Source organism: Glossina fuscipes, unplaced genomic scaffold (assembly GCF_014805625.2).
Source record: "Glossina fuscipes isolate IAEA_lab_2018 unplaced genomic scaffold, Yale_Gfus_2 116, whole genome shotgun sequence".
In the NCBI taxonomy this organism is placed as follows: domain Eukaryota; kingdom Metazoa; phylum Arthropoda; class Insecta; order Diptera; family Glossinidae; genus Glossina; species Glossina fuscipes.
Window position 1 is genome coordinate 383932 of NW_023998459.1, and position 7994 is coordinate 391925.

Below are 7994 nucleotides of genomic sequence, written 5' to 3' on the forward strand. Positions count from 1 at the left end.
TGTGTTGTTGTTTTAATTTTTTCAATATTTGCAGTTGCTTTGGTTTTTTCAATATCATCTTTGGCAAGTGATGTAACTGGTTTCGCAATATAATTTTTGGTTAATGGTGGAACAGGTTTTTCATTGGAAGCAGTTGCAGTTAAAGTCTTACTAGACTCGATTTGCGAGGCAACAGCAGCATAGGTATTACTTTTGCAATTCCATGGGCTACAGATGGATTTCTTTCCCGATATGTGCGTCGCGCTTCGCCCATGCTACAGTAATTTTCTGTTTTGATTTTTAATATTTCACGCATCTGTAGAAAACGCGGGCATTGTTTGTTTAACGCTGAGTGTTGATCATTTCAATTTATGCAGAAACTACGAGTACAGCTTTCAGTATGTGGAGGATGACCACAGTTAGCACAAGATGCAGCATTAGTGCATCTTTTTGCCATATAACCCAGGCGTTGGCAATTTTAACACCTCATAGGATTTGGGATGTATAGTTCTACTTTACCTTTATACCACGCCACATCAACTGTTCGCGGTAATCGACAGCGATCAAAAGTTAAAATAATCCTTCCTGTAGGAGAGCGTGTTTTTCCGTCATCATTCAGTTTGGTGAATTTGTATACTTCAGTTACTTCTTGATTGCCCATTTCGCGGACAATTTCATCTTCCAGCACATGCTTTAAGCAAGGGGCATAAATTACGCCTCGAACCGAGTTAAGCTTCTCATGTAGTTTAGCTGAAATAGCACATAGATTAGCTAAAGATTTGGCCTTTATGAGCTGTTCGGTTGCGCGCGGGTTCCCAGCGAGGACCAGTAAATTCCCATCGCGTAGAATCGAGATGGAGTCGATGTATGTTGTAATGCTATCTAGAGCTTTTTTTATAGCAAAAGGGCTAATTTGGGAAATTGTTATTCTAGCATCGGTTGAAGAAATAACAATATATTTTTTATCAATAGGAGTTATATCACTGATTGGCAAAACCGGAAAATCGGAATTTTTACTTTTTTTTCTTTGGGGGGTTGTGTCACCCAATAGATGAGATCTATTCGAGTTTTTATCTGGCGGCCCTGGGGCCATTATGCCTTATTGTTGTCTATTGTTTATTATTTGTGAAATAACCACTCACTTGAAAAGGTTTGGGAAACTACTGAATAAAATGTCAGATGTTTTTAATTTTTTTTTTTTTAATGTATTTAAAGGAAAACACGTACGTCAATAAATTTTAATAAGTCTGAAAACTTTTAAAAACGTATAACGCAATAAAGAAATTAAATAGAAGAATAAATTGCAAAAATTTGTTCACAAAGAGAAAAATATGACAACAGCGCTTGAACAGAGATGCCGTTCTCTGTATTTGTATAAAATTGGTGCCTTTAAAGAATAAGCATATAAAATTTGATGCCTTTAAAGAATAAGCGTATATATGTTCTCAATAATTTGTAAAAATGCCAACTATCTGAGAATAAGCGTCACACATTTGTTTACATTTTTCAATAATTGAACATTTGTATAAAATTGGTGCCAAAATAGATAAAAACTTCACACTAATTTGTGCTCATTTTCTTAGTGATTAAATTATACATTATTAAATAGGTTTCTTATAATGTCTTTTTGTCCTTTTAGTGTAAATTTTAATTGAGATAGGTAAAAGTGGGCAAAATTTATTACAAAATATACAGAAGATCAAAGTCTACGGAAATAAGAACCAATTGCATTTCATTTTGCAATGTATAGACCTTGGAAAGTCGAAGTATAAAAAATAATTCTTAATCGAAAGAAAAAATAAACAGTAAACAAACTGCAAGCGGGTCTACGCAACACAGGTTGTTCTTCATAATAATGCAAGCACACAACGGTACAATTGTACAGCCAGTACACACCAACAGAAATGCACCAGAACATACCGAACTTAAGAAACTCTTTTAAATTCACTAAAGAACAACTAATCTCTGGAAATACACTTACAAAAATCAGTTATTTAAAGACATTTTTCAAATTTCTCTCTTGCATATTTTTTAAAAAACAATAGAAAAATAAGATACATTCGAAGATCGATCTGCAATTTTTATTAGAATAGAATGTCGAATGTTGACAGTTGAATTACTTTCTACTTTTCGACTACTAGCGTTTGAGTCTTCTACCAAACAATTTTTTTTTTTCTAAAGTTTTGCTTTTTATATGTATATGTTCTTTCTTCAGAGATAAATTATTGTGTCATTGAAATATAAAAAAGGCAAACACAACTAAAACGTGCAAATCGGTAAATGCATCTGTAAGAAAGTTGCGTTCGTCTGATATTGTTGCAATGCTTTATTATTAATAAAATGGCAGTTGACGGAATATGCTTGCATCGTGACTTTGATCATTTGTGATGAAAATTTTTTGTCACACTTTTTATTCATATCCACTTATGGCAGCTATCAAAAAGTCTTCCTAGATATTTTCGCCTTTTTCCAAAAGCAATATTGCTTAATACGCGCAATTTACCTATGTCGTACTTAAGCTAGCTTTTATCCTTAAAAATTCGTTACGATTCGTAAATGAATTATTGTTAATTATTATCGGTTGCCAGGCTTATGCATGTTTGCAATGTCTTAGGGGTTCATTTGCAATTTGGTCCGATACCGGTTGTAAGTGTGGCTCTATGCTGGTTGTGCACATGTTTTTTTTTTTGTATTCTTTTTTCTTTTTTTTTCCTTCTTATTTGTTTTATTGTACTTATACTAAGTTTTATTATTAATTTAATATAAGTTTTGCAATTGAAGTCGACTGTTATTTGTTTAATTGAGTTTCATGTATAAGTAGAATGAATATAAATAAATAAACAAAGGGCGAAGCCGAAGTGCTCCTTTTCTCTTGTAACTCTTATCTTTAATTTGTCTTTTCTTATCTATACATATGTTAGTACTACAACCGAGAAACAAAAAGAAACAAAGGCTTTCGGTCCTTTTATAATAATTGTTAGCCAATGCCATTGATATGACCAAAGGTATATTACAGGTATATTACAACAACATAAATATAATATTTAATAAAATAGTTCCAATAGTGTTTGTTCAATGAAGCTTTCACCTTTTCCTATATTATGTCTGTAACACTGAACAAATATTTGAAAATATTAATCAGAAAGTACTTACTATGAAATGTAAATAAACAAATAAATTAACACTATTACATCGGAAATAAAAATGAAAATCTGTATAGAAACAATTCTATTGTTCCAAAAGTGGTGGTATTATTACTGGCGTAGACAAGTTGTGGGTGAATTTTTCGTACCCATTAAGAAATGAAGCTGTTTTTAATCATTCCAATTATTTTGAGAACTGAATGTCTTATTTAATTAATGTCTTATTGCAGCTAAGGTCCAAGGCGGTTCTTATTATCCTATCACATTTAAGAAGCATATAAGTGAAATTGGAAAAACGACACGCTGTCGACATTCTTCAGTATAGCTAATGGTAATATGCACAGCAATCAGTGCGAATGATACGTCGTCATTTTTTCGCAATTTCTTTTCCCGGCTTAAATGTTAGTTTGAAAGTTCAAATGTCGAAGAGAACTATATACATGGAGAATGATGTACGAACACAGATAATATTTAGCAGAGTTGTCTAAATTAAATTGATTCTTCTAAGTCAAGAACTAGAAATGTATGTCAAAAACCTTGTACGCATTATATAGAAGATATACAGAGAGATTTAACGTTTGGTCCCAGTTCTCAGCCATCTCCCCTTTCGAGAGAAGGGAAAACCAAGCGCAAACGCATGGCGCATCATGCAAACGCCGACTGACGAAAGAATTAGGAAAACACATCAATTGTGGTAACTTTCTTATATAAGTAGACTATTTGAGCAGACTAAGTTAGTCGGAAAAGAACATTTGAAACGAAAATAAAGTCCAAGTTAAGAATGCTGTCAAACTGTCAAACACGAATTGACTAAAAATGCCATTTTTTGGCCACTTGTTGCAAGAATTGAGCAAAATGCACCTTTGCAACTCGAACGGGAAGTTCGGCTACATTCAGCGTACTTACCAGACTCATCAGATCATTGCAGCATGGCTTGGCTGGCAATATTCCACAGTAAATATCTTTTCAAGTGGAAAAGTGATCAAAACTATTGCAAACATCTAATATCAAAATGGTTGTAAAATTTTGTTATTCAAGTTGTTATATTAGCACAAATATTGGCCTGCAGGCAAGTGGCGTCACGAGGAGGAGGTCGGTGTTATAAACTGGTTACGGAAATGCTCCTCAACGATACATCTAAGCAGGCTGTTCTGATTAAGTTATGCCATATATTTTGCACGGTTGTTGTAACTTGTTCAAATAGCTGCCGCCGTGTCACGTATAATAACGCAAAAGATGTCATCAATGCTGAGATGTAGACTAACCATGAAAGCAAGATTAAGGGGTGTAATATAAGTAGTGTCGGTAGCGCAACAATCGAAAGGCTATGGCCGTAGCAGGTCATGCGCTTTTGATATAAAACCAAAATGATAAGATGGTTGACGTCACAAATAGGTGTACAATTGCCAAGAACGGCTGTTAGGACATTAAGGATGCATATATACATATAAGATGAGTAATGTCACCGGCTCCAGTAAGAAGGATTTCGAAGTCGAACAGAATAAGCTTAGCACAATGTTAAGACCAAGCTGGCATTGCCTAAAACACCGAATATAACAATTACGCCATAAAAGTATAATATTAGTCCACCCAGATCTCAGCGGTTGTCATTGCAAACATGTACGAATTGCGATTAGAACTGTGTGACCATCCCTCTGGCTAATCAAACCTAAGCAATAGCATTATTTTTTTTATTCACTAAACTATAAGTTCGCTCCACGAATTGAGATTTTTGTCAAATCAGGAGCCTTGTTGCTAATTCTTGTGTAATAAAATCGAGTTCCAGCGTTACTGAAGAAGTCTTACACGGGGGCCATGCAAGCAGAAAAAGAAATTTAAAAAAAATGTCTCGTTTTCTTTTTTTTTAAGCCGAAAACTCTTTTTTGAAAGTCTATATTTTAATCTGTGTCTTTTATGTCTTCACTGATGCTACTTGTTTACGTATGTCCATAGGTTTTTTCTAGGCAACTGAAAATCTTCAGCATATCTCCAGAATTATTACATTCCGACCGTAAAGGGTGTAAAATATTAAGTACTCTTGAATCACTTTTTCTATTAGGCGTTGTCGCTATGGCTGACCGTACAATTATAAAATGAATGGGATTCAAAAAATAATGTAGTAAGCTATTCTGAACTAGTTCTTATCATGGTATTAAAGATAATATCTTGTTGCTAAAAACTTACTTCTTGGAGGGAATAGGGTTTGAAGCACAGTTTCCAGCGTCCACACGTCTACATTCATTCCGTATGCTAGCATACGAACGCTTGTTAAGAAATATTCAAAATGAAAAATTTGTTCATGTAAAACTTCGCAAAATATGGCGTTATATAGCGCATGGCCGTAAAAATCCTCTGATCTAATCAATTTTCAATACACTTTTAATCATTGAAAATGCCAAATATCAGGAAAATATATCGAAAGTTGCGAGATTGCGACAGAACGCAAAAATATATTGACGTATTTTAGATGGAGACACGAACTGTTTTTATTGGCATTATGAGGGCACTTCCATTAATATATAATAATTATTTAACTACATGATTTCTGATGAGAAAGGGCTAAAACTCGAAACGATAACTGCCGCCCCACTATGTAGGACTATCCACAATGATTCAAAGATCGCAATACTGCTTGAGTACTATGGGCTAATCCTTCCGTAGTTTTGAGGTAATTACACACCAAGTTCCTTAAAACATCGTTTTCAAGAATCGGGAAAGAGATATTCTACAAGCAATAGAACTGCGGACGCAATGGCATTTTCCTTGGTTTACAGGATCTCCCTTTTTCCCAACAATTGTAGTTGACTAGCGATTTCACGTGATGAGAGTCATAAATCTGTTCTTTCATTCGTATTGTCGATACTTCTTGAAATGCCAAATGGTTTTCCCTACTTGGACTTCAATGCTCAATAAAAAATATCGACTCAGCAATGCTATGCTTTAAACTAGTACTCTAATACGCAATTCCATATGAATCTGCATATATCTGCGCACCTCTCTAGAAGCGTAACTCATGCAATAGAAGTCTTCCATTACCTCAACGGTCCTCTATGTGGTGTTTGCTTTCGTCAGACAAGTTTAAATATGTACGACATCTTATGAAGGGTGCGTCTATCTCAAGGCTTAATAAAATTATTATTAAAAGGAATATGTTTGTGCATATGTGTTTCCACCAAATATCCATTTACGGCCTTACCTATAATAATAATATGGCGTGCTTCCTTTATGGAACTTGCTCGAAATATTTTTTAAATAAATTAAAAGTTGCTGTCGAGAACAAGCAAGAACATAGTAGAGTGAGAATCATATACGATCCCATTATACACAGAATGTTTTTTTATGTTACCCTTTATATACGTTGTTATAAAATGATATATTATATTTATCTTGTATTAAAATATGTTAAATAAACGGGTCTGGCGTACAGCGTTTGACAAAACTCGTCCTTTGCATTCCCAGGCATCTTTTTCACGTTCTAGTTGCAGTATCCGCCAAAATACTTGAGGTGACTTGGCACCTTTGTAACGTTTTGTTTATTTGCCGTTTTTTTTTTGTATACAAATCAATGGGTGGTGTACGAATTCGAAATAAAAACAGCTGTGGAATGCTAGGAACTTCTTAATACAAAATATTATATAACATATAATTAAATTTGGACATATAAGCCACAAATCTATTGGCTTAGTCCATCTCCATTCAACATACCAAAAAAAAAAAATATATATAATTAAATATATAAAGAGTTAAAAAATGAAATATAATATTATATTATAAGCAAAGGCCAAACAATAAAATTGAGTTAAAGCAAAACAGCTAAATCACTTTAAAAACAGCGGACTACTTGGTCGGCACCTTGTAGAATTTTTACTAAATCACAGGAAATAGTTGAATTGTGCTGTTAACTTTTTTATTTTCCACGCGATATGCAATATGACGGGGTCATTCTATAATTATTGATATGCTTAAAATTATTGAAACGAAGGCCAAAACAGTTTTAGCCTGTACAGTGTGTATCTGAATCCAAAGAGACCTTCTCCTATCGACATATATATTTATTATCGGATTGTGCACTAAGCGGACAAGATGGGAGAAAGAACCCGCTTGACCCCGGAAAACACTCTCACGAGCTGCCATTTATTAAACCAACAATATAAAGCAAATGTGGCCATTGATGCATATTTGTTGAACCTTTTTCTGGAGCTGTAAATCTAGTTTTATAGGCATGTAGAATATATACTATGGCAAAAAGGTATATGTGTGCTTGCTGATTAGCAGGCACTTTACTGCCTGCTTTTTCTTTCTCTATATTTATATAAAATTCAGTTTACAACTTTTTGGTAGGACGTGGTATTTGCCTATGTATATATATATATACCGTTATATATATACTGTGTATATATAAAAAGTATATATATATACCGTTATATATATACTGTGTATATATAAAAAGTTATTATGAACAGAATTATTTTTCCGTTATTATCAAAAATTATTTATTTTTTTCTATGCTAAAGAATAAGTGGGATTTCAAAGTGAATAATAGATAAACTGCAAACAACTTCTATCGCAAACTTTGCATTTATAATTATAATTATTCATTAATAGTATATAAATATACAATAGTATATATAATACATTCATAGGCATGGAAAGAACATATAATATACTTCATCACTTTGTTTGTAACAACGAAGGTTCTAGAAGGTTCTATAAACTGTACGATCAAACATTCTCTCAGTCGCTCTGTCTCTATCTCTCTGTCTCCGTCTTTATGTACGTATGTGTGTATTTGGTCTGAATTACAAAAAAATAAAATAATCGATTTTGCGTCCCAAATAAAATTCTATTTGCATGCATGCATATATGTGCGCA

The 7994-nt window shown here is 33.4% G+C and overlaps 1 pseudogene; it reads left to right on the forward strand.

Annotated features, from left to right (window-relative positions):
• Positions 1-7080: 7080 nt before the first annotated feature.
• The window catches only part of LOC119640189, a 3721-nt pseudogene continuing 2807 nt past the window's right edge, over positions 7081-7994 (forward strand).